This window comes from Magnolia sinica, chromosome 8, assembly GCF_029962835.1.
Source record: "Magnolia sinica isolate HGM2019 chromosome 8, MsV1, whole genome shotgun sequence".
NCBI lineage: Eukaryota > Viridiplantae > Streptophyta > Magnoliopsida > Magnoliales > Magnoliaceae > Magnolia > Magnolia sinica.
In genome coordinates this window covers 83,529,397-83,544,441 of record NC_080580.1, presented here as the reverse complement: position 1 = coordinate 83,544,441, position 15,045 = coordinate 83,529,397, and the positions used below count along the sequence as shown (strand labels likewise).

The following is a 15,045-nucleotide window of genomic DNA, read 5'->3' as shown; positions in this document are numbered from 1 at the left end:
TATCACCAAGGGAATGCAGTTGTTGGGCCAGGGCATGTGTGGCCCACCTGATGAGCTGACTGGCCTGATTTTTGGGCCAGGGCATGTTAGTGATGGGACCCACCTAATGGAAGTGCAGATAACATCCGATGTTAGCATTCGTCCTTGAATTATAATGTTTTGATCCTCTCTTTTTCTCTGACAAATAGCTACTATTGTTGAGGACTGTTGGAATTCTTATTCCAGTTTATATAATGGCAAGAGCACTGACTATAATTCAATGCAGGCTCCAACAACAGGTAGCTCCGCTTTTTTAAACATATAAGCGGGATCCAGGCTGTTCACCAGGTAGATCCCAGCAAATTAACCACGAACCAAAAATTAGGTCAGGCTTAGCACCAGGTATGCCACATTATATATGGAAAAAATGATGATATTTGAAACTCATCAATGGTTACACGTGGACCATCTGATGATCATGCTGCAGCACATAACACTGATGGGCCCCACTAATGAATAGCTTAGAGCTCGCATGGGGCAAGAGCACAACTTAAATTTGGGTTATGGTCATCCCTTTACTACACATATATGGGTTATGGTCATGTGTCAATTGAGACCATCCATCCAGTAGGACTTATCTTAAGTCGTTACATTATATGCCATCAACTATGCTGAAGGAATTTGAAAAAGAAATATACAGCATTTACATAGGTCGTCACCAGCATCATGGTAGAGTTGTCATCATTATTTTTTTTATTTTTTATGTTTAAAAAAAAGTCAAATCACTGTCCCAGCTAATTTGATCAGTAGCGTATGCATTTGCATATTAGCAATAATATCCAATTCAACATCATCATCACCTCAGACTTGTCCCAGGTATTTGGAGTCAGCTTCAGGAATCCTTTTTCAAAACAGAATCACAAATTTAAAAAAATTAAAAAAAAAAGTTAGATAAAACAGAGTATATATCCTCATCCCCTTAGAACATGCAGACAGATGAAACTCTGGATAAAAAATAGCCACTTAGCCAACAGAGACTGGCAGCATCTGAGCCAAACAAGAACAATAACAAAAAAAAAAGACAAAATGGACACCAACTTACCTACTACTTGAATCTCTCCATTGCCAATCAGACGCCTCAGAGATTGTCCTCGAATTCAGAAAGAGGTGTCATTTGCTCCTTCAGACCCTTCCTCTTTCGGATATCAGCCACCAACTGCCCCACCTGCGATCCCGCCTCCATTGGATCAGACGTCATCATGTCCCAGTGATCAAACACGCACTGTCGGAAGGCCAGTCCAGATGTTGCTGCCCTCAAATTCCCTCAAAACCCAAACAACTCAATGACAGGTAGGTACGCCTTGATGTTGTAGAGCGGCGTGTCAAGCCTCTGCATTTCCTCAAAGACATGACCACACTTTTGGTTTAGGACACCATAGATGCCACCGAGCGATTGTTCAGGTACCTGTTTCTCCACCAAATAGACAGGCTCCAAAAGCCTGGGTTTCGCAGTCAGCTGGGAGGCATATATGACCCTTCTTGCTGTCGGGATGATCTGTCCACCACCCCTGTGGATTGCATCAGCATGAAGAACAACGTCACAGACCTCAAAGCATATGCCCCGTGTCACACCCCAAATCCGGAAATCGGATTCACAGGAATCTCGATTGCCGAATCTGGTGCCGACAGCCTCCGTAGTACCCCATTCTCGGATCCTAGCGTTCATACTCTAGATTTCGATCCTGGGATCCTACAAGGAGGATTATTTTTTTTTTTTTTGCCAATGTACATTTATCTCGTAATAAGCATAACTACAAGTATACCCAAATCATAAAGGCAACATCATCATCACATATCCACTAATATAATCATTTGAATACAATGCGGAAAGGGAAATACATATATCAAAAATCAAGCTCCAGAAGACCGCTGCACGCTCCAAGCTCAACAATGCTGCAGCCTAACATCTCCTGCACGCATCTATCGTGCATAAGCTTATAGAAAGCTTAGAGGGTGGTGTAAGTGTGTGCACAAGATAAGTGCCAAGTATTCAACATAATGACATCATCATATAAGACCAGAAATACCGGTAATCCATAAATCATACAATATCAGAATAAGCAGAAATATTGATAAGATCAAGCGATAACAGAGTAAGCGAAAATACGGACAAGTCCATAAGTCAATCAATGTCAGAATACGCAATATAAAATAACTATGCAAATGAGGAATCATAGATAGCCAAATATCAAATGACGAGGATGCAATACAATATACATTTCTGATGAGCAACACAAATAGTGTCAGCCGTACCTACACCATATAAATGCAGAGACGCAATAGCTCAAAATGCCGTATGCCGCGAATGTTATGCAATATGCGATGCGAATGGAATGACCATACTGGAGTGTGAAGTCGGGATGATAGTACGTAGTATCGCAGACTATGGGGTCCATCACAAGGGACTTCTATCCAAACCAGTCCCATACCTAAATTTGGATAGTTAGACTCAATGTGGTAAACTCCTGATCTCAGGTTAGTCGCGCGCCCCAACCGAAATCCTAGCCATTGCGAAGGCACACGTAACAAATAGTTGCGCACCACCAACCCGAGTGGATAGTGAATGAATGAATACATGAATGAGTATGCAACTCCTGCTCACTAAATCCACATATCAGCAGTTTATCTCTGGGATCATCACCGGGGTTTAGTACACTCCAAATGACACTGTCGCTCTCCTAGCCGCACAGTCCAGGTGAGCGTAAGAAACCTCACTATCCGCCTGGCCAATAGTCTGCCAATACCTATCCGGCACGTCGATAGCGGACCCATTCACGAGCTGGTCAAACTCGGCCTAGTATTGCCCCCTACGCTCTGGCGGGTAAGGCCACACCCCCTCCCAACCGACCACGACACAGTGGGAGACACGGCCTCCTGGTATTCGGTACTCGGGCGCTCATGTATCCACTCGGTCACGACATTGGGGCGTCTCCTGGCCTCAGAGGTTTAAGAATTTTCACCCAGGAACATCTATGGCACCCGTATGCTAGAACCAAACATTTTCGGTGTCCCATTTGGCCATCCACGATATGCCTGTGGAGGCTACGGACCTGATGTCACTAGGGCGTACAGTAATCATAATGCGAGATGCATGAGTCATACAATCCAGTCATGCATCAATCCTGCGCATACCGTGTGCTCATGTGAGATAACCTCCGCCTATCAGGGAGTCTCATAACAACATGCTCAATGACATATGCAATGATCAACCACATCTTATAACAAACATGCAGATGATGCGCATGGGCATGTATCATGATGCTATGCTGTAACATACTCACAATCGGTAACAATAACCGACATCAGCAATCGACCTCGACAATGTGGTCATTTAACCAACATTGCCCCCAAGGAATGGCCCGCACATAGTCAAACATATAATGGGCCCACGGCCTCATGCAAAAGCCTAATATACAACACAATGGGCCTTGCTCAAGGGCCATATATACACAACAGGTGGACCCTACTCATGGCCTCAAATACATGACATGTGGGCCCTACACATGGGCCTGGAATACATCAAACGGGCCATGCATCATGGGCCTAATACACATCACAATGGGCCTTGCCCATAGGCCACGAATACATCACAATGGCCTCGCCTATGGGCCATGAATACATCACAATGAGCCTCAATTACGGATCGCATATACATCATATGGGCCTCGATAGTCGTAACCGACACTCGGAATCGGGCTCGACAAATCGGAATCGGTCTCGATACGCGGCCTCGACAATCGGAATCAGCCTCGATACTTGGCCTAGAAAATCAGAATCTGCCTATACAATCGGCCTCGACAATCAGAATCGGCCTATACAATCGGCCCCGACAATCGAAATCGGCCTATACAATCAGCCTCAACAATCGGAATCGATGAAAATGGACCTAATAAGGCCTAAGGGAAAGTCACAATGTGGACATTCAACCATCATTGCCCATCAATGTGGACATTCAACCAACATTGCTCCCAAGGAGTGGTCCACATAGAGCCAAACGTATCGTGGGCCCATGACCTCATACAAGGACCTAATACACATCACTATAGGTCTCATTCATGGGCCAAATACTCATCACAGTGGGCCTTGGCACATAAGCCATGATTACATCACAACAGGCCTCGTCATATGGGCCTCACATACATCTCAATGGGCCGCAATACATGGATCTCATATACATTAAATGGGCCGCACTATACGGGCCGCATCACATAGTCCGCACCAATGGGTCAGTATACATTGAGTGGGTCGTGTCATATGGACCGCACTAATGGGCCAATGTACATTGCGTGGGCCGCATCATATGGGCCAGAAATACATCACTGCGGGCCTCACAAATGGACGGTATAGATATACAATACATACATCACGGTGGGCCGCATACACGGGCCTAAAATACATCACTGCGGGCCTCACAAATGGACGGTATAGATATACAATACATACATCACGGTGGGCCGCATACACGGGCCTAAAATACATCACCAAGGGCTGCGAATACACAACAGGTGGACCACGCCAAAAAGGGCCATGAATACACAACAGGTAGGTCCTGCACATGAGTCCAATATACATAACAGGTGGGCCCTGCACTTGGGCCTCCTATACGTCAAGTGGGCTACATCAATGGGTCGCACCAATGGGTCTCATAAGCATCACAATGGCCTACAATTACATCAAGGTGGGCCTCACGGATAGGCTATAAAATACATCAAGGCGGGCCTCATATAATAGGTGGGCCTCATATATCAAGTGGGCCTAATGGGGCAGCCCAAGGTCTAACAAAACAGATGGACCGTGTGGTTGAAATACATTCATCATGGTGCAGCCCACAACACACACACACAGGTGGGCCTCATCCCAAAGATATGGATGGATAGCGTGGTAGACTCAAGCATCAAGGTGGGCCACTGCATAGACGGTGCATACCCAACACTGCATCATGGTGGGGCAGTACACAGCACTATTCAAACATTGCCCAAGAAATATCAGCATTATCAAATATCGTCCATGTAAATCAGCATCGCCCAGCTATTGTCCAGCACCATCCAACACCATCAGGACAGTGTGGATGAAACAAATACATCATGGCGGTGTCCACCGTGCCAGGGACAGCGGATATACAGCACACCATCAAGGTGGGTCCCATTGTCCCGTGGACGGTATAAATGAAACACATACATTGTGTGGACCACAAAACTACACAGCAGGTGGGCTCCACCTTTTGGACGGTGTAGACGAAACACATATAGCATGTGGGACCCACAGAGCTGCTGATGTCAGACAGCTTGATGGACCCACATAATTGCTTTTGTCCTAACAGATGGACGGTCCAGATGTAGCGTGCACATCACGCTGGCCCACATAGCTGGCTGACGTGCACAGCAGCTGCATAGCTGGTGTAATCGTACACCAGCCAGCCCATAACACAGAGGTGGGTCCCACGTGGGGCCTACCAGATATATATATAAACTATATTATTTATATTATATTTTATTATATTTATTATAAACATCAACGCCCAACCCTGGCCATAACTGATGGACGGCTTGGGTGATGCACATCATCATGGTGGCGCACGGAACTATTGATGCCAATATCACAGTGGCTTTGCAACTGCTGGGACCCACCGTATTCATCAATGGACGGTGTGGAAAGAAAAAAAAAGCTCATACATCGTGGTGAAATCCCATGTAGCAGCAAACGATGTGGATCTCACACATATATCATGTGGGCCACGTCAAAATGAATGGACAGTTTAGATATGGCACGTACTTCGTGACCAGGGCCCACCCTTGCTGACGTCTTGGAATTTCGTGGGCCCCATAGAAATTGCCGTCGTCAATACCAGAGCAGCTATACAGTTGGTGTGTTGGCCCACCGACCATCAAACGGTCGGTCTGGAGAATCAACAGATGGACGGTGTGGGTGAGACCCACACATCAGATGGGTCCCACATAGAGCCGCCATGATACTTTATATAAAATACTATTATATTATTTATTTATTCATTTATTATATTGCATTATTTTATTTTATTTTTTTGAAAGGTGAGGGTTGCTCCAGTGTCCAGCGTCCAGGCCTGGACGGACGGTTGGACGCAAACCACATGTATCATGGTCCCCACCGTCCAGACCACTGGACGATGTGGATTTCACACGGATGCCAAAGGTGGGCCACGTGCTGGATGTAGCACGCACGCACGGTGGGCCTTATATATGAGGGGCATGGATGAAATACAAAGGTCATGTGGACCACGTCCACAGCATTTGCTGTCCCAGTACAGCAGCTTTGCTGCTGGGACCACCGTCCCTCCAACGGACAGGGTAGGACGTAAACATCAACGTGGGCCCCACCTCCACACGTGCAGCACGTGTGGAGTGGGTCATACCCAAAAAAAAAAAATAATAATAAAAATAATAAAATATCTAGCTGGCCCAACATGGATAGCAAGGTGGGCCCATCTGCTGGACACCCCAAAGAAAATCTGGACAGTCCAGATGATTGATCACATCGGGCGGGCCACACACACCTATCATATCCATCATAAACAATAAAATAAAATAAGAAGGGAGAAAGAGATAGAGAAAACGAGAGAGAAATCGATGAAGGGGAGGGACCCCGCCACTATGGGCCCTCCCCATACAATGCATATACATCAAGTGGGTCCTAAATCATGTGGAACCTACATCAAAATCAAATGAAATGAACACCCACCTCTCATTCTTCTTCCTCCGTAGCCTTTCAATGCTCCAAAAGTGCTCTTTCAACGGTGGAGATGATGATCTAAGGGTGGAGATGGGAGATGGGGTGATGGGAGTGGGCCACACATGGCCCTTCTCATGGAGAGCTTGGACGTTTCCTCTCCTTAGGAGTTGCTTGGGAGAGTGAGAGATAAGAGAGAGAGAGGAGTGGTGATGAAGTGGAAAGGGATGGGTTCTTTTGACTTTTGTAAGAAAAGAATGGGCTAAGCATGGGTTGGATTGACTTTGGGTAAGGAGAGGTAAGGGTGAGTGATGGCTTGTGATGGGATGTACTTGACTTATGATTGATGTGATTGATGGGACATATCGTAGAGATTCTATCGGAATTCGCAAAGTGCGGCGTTTTCCTCAAATTGAACGCGGGCCCACATCTCCTGGCCCGGGCATCGCCTCACTACGTGAGATGCGGCATCAGAACCGCGGCGACGGTACGGTCGCACTAGTACAAGTCTCGGGTCGAGCCAACTCTGATATACAGGACATGACTCAGGATCGCGCGCAAATACCGATAACAGATCGCGAGGTCACCGGAATTTGACCGGGAGGACCGCAGAGACATACGGAATGGTACGAGCTAAGATATGGGTCTTACACCCCGCATGTTTTCTTCAACCAATGCTCCTTCCTTTAATGCCCATTGGAACCCAGCCACAACAGAATCCTTGATTTCATTCAGGTACTGAACTCCCTTGTACATGTCAACAACCATATTTGGGCTAGTAGTTTTGAGTCCAAAACACCAGATCTACTTGGCAAGATCCTTGTCCCACCCGAATTCTTCAGATAGGATCTTTGAGCAGTCTTTTGGGTCATCCCTAGGGCCGATACGCCCCCTTGTCAATGGCTCAGCAAGCCCATCTTCCAAGGGACGGGCCTCCGTGTAGACACGATTGTGCTTGTTAGGGGACTTGCTCATTATAGTCCTGACTGACTTCTCAAGCACTGTCTCACGGAAAAAGACAACAGGATTTAAAACAAGAATCTCAGCCCCACCCATGAAATCTTCCTGCAAGTCCTTCAAGCAAATCTCGAGGTGGAGCTCTCCACAGATTTCTACCCCAAAAAGCCCTTAAGAAACCCAGATTTAGGACATACCCCACAAACCTCTGCCCAAAACACCTGCTTTTTTAAATGTAGTAAATAACTCACAGATTTCATGTAGACCATAACCCATGCATGCAGGTTAGAATTTATTCACTGGGTGAACCATAACTTATGAACACAAACAATAAATATGATAAAAGCATTTCCACATTTTTGCAGCATTGGACCCACATTGTTGGCATCACTGTCTTCTCATTTCTACTCCACACCAAAGCTCTCATTTCCCAGGTTAGAATATTTTCAGAAAGCACAAGTTCACCAACAAGAGGAGAAACAGTCAACTCATGAACTGACAAACCTTGCAGTTTTGGAATCCTGAGTTGCATTCGTGAATCCATCAATTATTAAGTTCAAAAAACACAAGCCATAACCAAAAGGAGCATTTGGATGATACTCCACCAGCAACAAGGAGAGTACATACATACTCACCTGTCTAGCAATTCTACTGGTTGAATCAAGGGTCCTTGCTTGCTCATCTGCTGCTCCATATAGAAATACAGGGACTGCATGATTTGTATCAAGGAACATTAGCAAGTGGAATAAAAAGTTTGAAGAACTGTCTAGGAAAACAAGATTTAGAACGGCCCATCCTAGCCTCATCCCACCACTAATCTTTGTATTAAGGAACAGATTTTCCATTTTCACACCAATACTCCCTGGTCAGTCACTAATCTTTGTTTGAATTTCTTTTTCTTTATTTATTTACATCACCATCATCATCATCCTAGCCTCATCCCTCCACAGAAATAACAGGAAAATAGATGAAATACCCCAAGCTTAATTATGAACTCTGTAATGTTGACATCGGGTGCAAGAACGAGCTATCATGAGGTGGGTCCAATTGCACAGTTGCTCTAGCCTAAAATCAGGTTGGTCAGCTCATTAGGTGCATCAAAATGTTAGAAACAGGTAGTCTTCTTGGGAATATATGGGCTTAGAGAAAAGAAACTCAAGGCTGGAGATTTTCTAGCCTTGAAGAGGTGAGGCTTACAAAGTTGAGCAAGAATACCAATGGCTACCAGAAAACATCCACCAGCAAATGTAATAGATAGCATTCATAACAATGAAGAGCTCCTCTACCATAAAATAAAACGGCCATCTAAAGATTAGATGCTAATGTTAACAATGCATATTTTTTCAATGTCATTATAAAGGTTCCACTCATCACTCAATGTTCAGACCTTAAGAAGAAGAAGAAGAAGAAGAAGGGAACTTCAATACCTTACTCTTTGATAATTTTGAAATTTCTGAAACCAACCCAGATGAGAGCTGTTTGTTAGGCAGGGTGTACAGATCTTCATAATATAAATCCAGAATTTTAGCCAATCCAACCTGTAAAAATCATGAGTTAGCATTAAATCCAACACACGACACATTAAGCTTTCATGAGACTTCAATCTTTTGAAATAGCATTTTATTTGCAAAAGAACCGTGCCAAAGTTTATAAACTGAGCTGAAGTCTCTCATCAACACTTGTTCAAAATTCACAACATGATGCACAGAAAGTGCAACAAATTTCCACCTTTGACCATTAAAAAGACAATGCTAGAATTCTTTTTTATAAGTTAAAAAAAAATGCCAACATTCTCTTGAATAGTTGCACAGCGCATGAAGCAAAGCAACAACAGACTTAGGTGTGGGAGTTGGGAAGTGTCTACTTCAAAATGTTATCAAGTATCAGCATCTAGGAAGTGGGAGCAGGAGCATGAATTTGAAGCGTGACTCAAAGTGGGAAGAGCACCTGGTTAGAACTCAGAAGAATCGTGCAACTAAGCCCTCTTTAAATAGTTACAATTTAAACAATCCAATGCCTTGTAAGACGACACATCTTAAACACCGCTGGAATGCAAGTAACAAAAATTTTGATATGGAGCCAGCATCATTTGATTCATTAACACAACCTTGAGTTTAATTCTAGAACTCAAAAGAACGTATAAAACATGCAAAGAAGCAAACTATTGTGATATAGCACATCATCGTATGTAATGGGCCAGACTCCATTTAAAATGGTGGTGACTACTCCTCACATGGCACTAATGCAAAACTATCCAGACCACGAGCCCCACTGTGTGGAGCATGTCAATTATGCAGATCAATCAGCCATCATATGCTCCACATATGTAGTTGAGAAGATTTGTGGTATGCGACGCATGATGCTGCCATCTTTAAATCATGATAGACGGCATTGGGAAGATCTGTTCTATTTTCCATCTAGAGAAAAATATCTACAACTCAAATAATTTCTATACATAGTAGCATTCAAGGAATAAAGCCATATACACACAAGTGGGCCCCAATGTAACACTCATGGAATAAAGCTTATTCTACAAACCCACACACTAAATTCTGATAATGACTGCCTCTTACTCTTAGAAATGTTGCAGGGAAAAAGAAGGTGAAAAATAGCATGGAACCAATCATGGTAGTTTATAAGAATGTAACAGAGAGGTATATTCCCCCACACACAAATTTATAAGAATGTTGTCTACTAGTTTGACCTACTGAAAGTCAATCAAAGAGGACCTACTCAAATGCATATAAGGAATGCTTTGATATATTATGGCCCATGACATTGAAATACAACAGAAAGAAGATGAAGAAAGAAATATATATGTATATGTATATATTTTCACCTTTTTCCATTTTTCTCTCAAAATGATTGATTTCACTTCAATCTATCAAATATCACTCAAATCTTGTGTTTTGATCCAAAATAAGTCTAGATCCAGTATAAATTTAGTTTTTAAGCTTCCTCCACGGTTGATTGAAGAAACAACTACGTACAAAAACTAAAGTTGGAAAATTTTGAAATGGCTCCTTTATGGCTGTATCAGCCCTGTATCAGTGTCAATGTGGGGTGTATTAGCCTATATCAACTGATATGGGCTGATTCAGCCCTTTTTCTCTGGCACAACCCTCTATCACTTAACAGGGTGGCTCATGATATTGCCGAAACCAATTTTCAAAACCACAAGCAACTTACCTATGAAAAAGGAAAATGAAGTCAAGTAGCTGCATGTTAACATTTTAGAACATAAACACTAAAACCTTAAAACCTGGTCAGTTACAGAGATAACTACTTAGTGAAAAAAAAGGTACTGAATCTGACCGACCTTGAACTTACAACTACTACTTAGAAACCAAACACCCTAACCATTAGGCTAACAACAGATTAGTTGTTAAATTGCCTCTTTTTTTTAATTATTAGAAAGAGGCAGATTTTGGGCCAAAACAGTCCAAGAGGGCCCAACCTAGGACCGGTAGTCAAACCAAGCCAACCACAAGAATGGGTTGAGTACTGGTTTTACAATTAATGCAAGTAGTTAGAATCTACTCAATAGATTGATGCATGTAGTTGTAATCTACTCAGTACAACCACGGAAACATATAGCAATGTTAAACAGTTGTCTTTCTTTTAACTAGGAAAGCAATGCCAAAAAGGTGCCATGGTGAATAAATAGTAATAACCGTAAGGCGTGGTCCATCGTAATCAAATCTTACTAAGAAAGGTAAAATATAATCCTGGTTAAAGCATGCACAGAACTTCATGACTAAATGCTCAATGGAAATAGAGTCTTAAGAGTTTTGTAGAAGTACAATTTAAAAATCAAATATGGCCAAGCACCTCCAAAAGGCTACAACAGATAAGCTCATTCATAAGTAGCAATCATGCTAACTTTAGAGGCTATAAAAGCACTCCTTGGCCAGTGGTTCACACAAAGCTTACAACAATGAGTTTGATTTTTTTGTGAACTGCAAAGGGAATACTTCACAAAGCAACTTATAGCTTCTCAACATTGGGGGAAAAAAAAATACAATACAACTATAACACACACATTGGAAAAAATAAAATAAAAAAGTACAACTACCATCATTAACGAGGGAAGGAAGATCAAAAGGCAATATATTTGACAAAGAATGATAGCTAAAACTTGAAAACAATCATAAGAAATTTCCATTGGCACCTTATCAACGTTGTCCCTAGCAAATTGAAAACATGCACAACTGTTAGAGAAGTTAATGAGACGAATGAACCCATTACTGGTATAACACGAAATTCCAAGCAAACATTTTGAAGGGCGCTACCTGATGAATGGCCTAAACCACATACCTATGCCACATTGGCATCTGTGTGAACCACTGCAAAAACACTCAATCCTATTCATGAGAATATTGTTCAACATTTCTCGCTCTTAAAACTTACCTTAGCAAACAATCCCGAGAAAGAAGATGGCATGCCATACAGTCATATCATGGCAACATTACATGCACATCAGCAAATTGACATGAAATACCTGAATGTAAAACCAAAACATGATATCAAAATAAGTGCAATGACAAACATAAAAGAAATGTGTACAATTATGGACTAGAGAGTGTAATGCACCTGCTAGGCATTTAATAAGATAAAACAATCAACATAAGAACTGCAAAACATAGATTGATCAAGGAACTATATCACTCATATATGTGCTTCATGAATCCTTATAAAATTCCCACTAGCCTTTGCCTCTGCTAATTTCTCCTTGCGGACCTTATTAAGACTTTTGTAAATACATTCTATCTTGGAAACCGAAATTACAAAGCATAGTAAATACCATTTAGTTTGGGCGAAGTATCCAGACATACCACATGAAGCCGTAAACATGCCCACTAGTGAATTGAACAAGCTGGAATTTGACTAGTTGGTATTTATTTCTCAAATTAGCTATGAAAGCCATTCAGAGGAACCCCTTCTAGAATGAATTTTTCAAAGCCTGACAAAGAATAAGATATATATATATATACACACACACACACACACACACACACACACACACTATGACAAGGCAGGAATGTTTCAAAAGCAAATGCCAAGGACCCTGCAAACTAGTAACCTGACTAATGTTGGTGAAAAGCACAAGAAAAAATGAAGAGGACAAACGTCAACTTATTTAAGATCATTTAACTTACAACATATTTCCATATTGTTTCAAGTTCATCAGGAGTTCTTTTACAAAGGGCTTAAGCTCATAATACATTTTTTCCAACCTGGTTCTCAGTAGGATTTGGAAGTATGGTAATTGTGGCAGATGTTCCTCTATGATCTTTTACAGCCCACAAACTTCTTTAATCTCATGGTATAGACGGTCCTACAACAACAATTGGAATCAGAAACATGTAAAACTGAAAAGGTAAAGATGAATAGATGATTGAATCTACTGAGAGAGTTACCTAATTCTTGGAGTTTTTCGCAAGTTCATACATAGCCCATTTTGTTGTTACCAGAGTGGTATCCGATGTTTCAATGATTGCTTCCCAGACCAAAATGCTGGCTTGGAATTTCGTGTATGGGCTGTTCATGTTTACACCATCAGTTCTTTTAGAAAGCCCATTCGTGTATGGGAAACATTTGGTCTGTTCAGCATCATGTATGCAGCCTTTTTTTAAAGCCAAAATTCCAAAATTCCTCATATATTCCAAAAGTAACATTATACATTATAGGAAATTTCCTTGCATTTGAACAATCTGTAAAGAGAGAGACAGACGGTTGATCTTTGCCCCCTTTCTCTCTCTTGAAAGAAACCAAAACGAACAAAACCAACACAGTAATAAAATAGAGAGAGGGAGAGAGATTAGCTGTATGCTTTTGGATTAGGCAGCAGATACAAAACCACATGAGAGAGCCATCAGCAGCACAACTGCCTCTTCTTCCTCTGCCAGCTTCCTCTTTCTCTGCATCTGCAACAACTTTTTTTTTTGTGACAAGAAATCCATATATAGTAATATTAAAATGTCTCATATATGCAAACAGAAGAATCTACGGCATCTTATTCCTATTCACAACCCTATTGACAAACCCTAAAATCCAGATCTCCCTCCTACAGAGAAAACAAAGGATCTTCTGCAGAATCTACAATGAAAATCACAAAAAAAATCCTTTGACTCCTTAAAGAAATACAATCCAAACACATGCTATAAAAAATCTAGAACAAACGCATGTAAATATATGTAAATCGCCGTTGCAGTCGATATAACCGTCCCTACGTAAGATCAAGGAAAAACCTTCATTGGGGTTTTTGATCCATCTCAGAGAGAGAGAGAGAGACTAACTGTTCTTCTTCTCCTTCTCCTTCTCCTTCTTCTTCTCCTTCTTGTAGCAAAAGGGGGTTTTGAAAGCCTAGCAAGGGAGACAGAGAGGTTGGGAAACAGATAGGGAAATGGGGCTGAGAGATAGTGAGAGATTAAGAGAGGGCTGAGTGCGAGAGAGAGAGAGAGAGAGAGAGAGAAAGAGAGAGAGAGAGAGAGAGAGGGCGAGGGAGGGTAAGTCACGGGCCGGCGAGAGAGAGAAATATGGATTTACTTATGTGAAATAGGGTGCGCGGGAGAGGTCCGCTGACGGGATTTTAGGGGTGATTTATTTTAGGACTAGTGGGGCCCACCATTGTGTATGTTAATTATCCACTCCGTCCATTCATTTTAACGGCTCATTTTTAGGATTTATCCAAAAAATGAGTCAGATCTAAGATTTAGGTGGACCACACCACATATTAACGATATAAATTTATTTTTTTCATTCTTTCTCATGGTGTGGTCCACTTAGACTTTTGATCTTTTTAATTATTAGGCTCATGCACTGAAATAATATTTCAAAATTGATGGACTGATTAGATAAAATAAATATATTGCAATGGGCCCCATGGAACCCCTTAAGCATCGTCCGTCTCTAATAAGGTCATATGGGGAGGTATGTTTTAGCTACAAATTAAGTTAGTTTTAGCTACGAATTAAATCCGTAACTATTTAGCTATAGATTAAAGCCGTAGCTATAGACCTATATAGTCTGTAGCCTTTGCTCATTTTTTTGGTAATGATTATATAATATGATATGTTATGGTGGGAGCCCACTTTGCTACAAATATATTCCAAACCGTCCATCCCTTTTACGTGCTAGGCCATGTACATGGACCCTACACTGATGTCTGTGTTACATCTAAGCCGTCCATCCATTTGGCTAGCTTGCATCAAGGCTTAGGAAGAAAAATAAGACAGATCCAGATATCAGGTGGACCACACTACAGAAAACAGTGGAGTAGATAGTCTACCATTGAAATCCCCTTTTTGGGATTACAGAAGCCTTGAACCAATATGATATTTGTTT

General features: G+C 42.0%; 1 pseudogene; it reads right to left on the bottom strand.

The window, feature by feature from the left end:
• Positions 1–1,029: 1,029 nt before the first annotated feature.
• LOC131254348 (elongation factor 2-like) lies at positions 1,030–13,625 on the bottom strand (annotated as a pseudogene).
• Between the last annotated feature and the right edge of the window lie 1,420 nt (positions 13,626–15,045).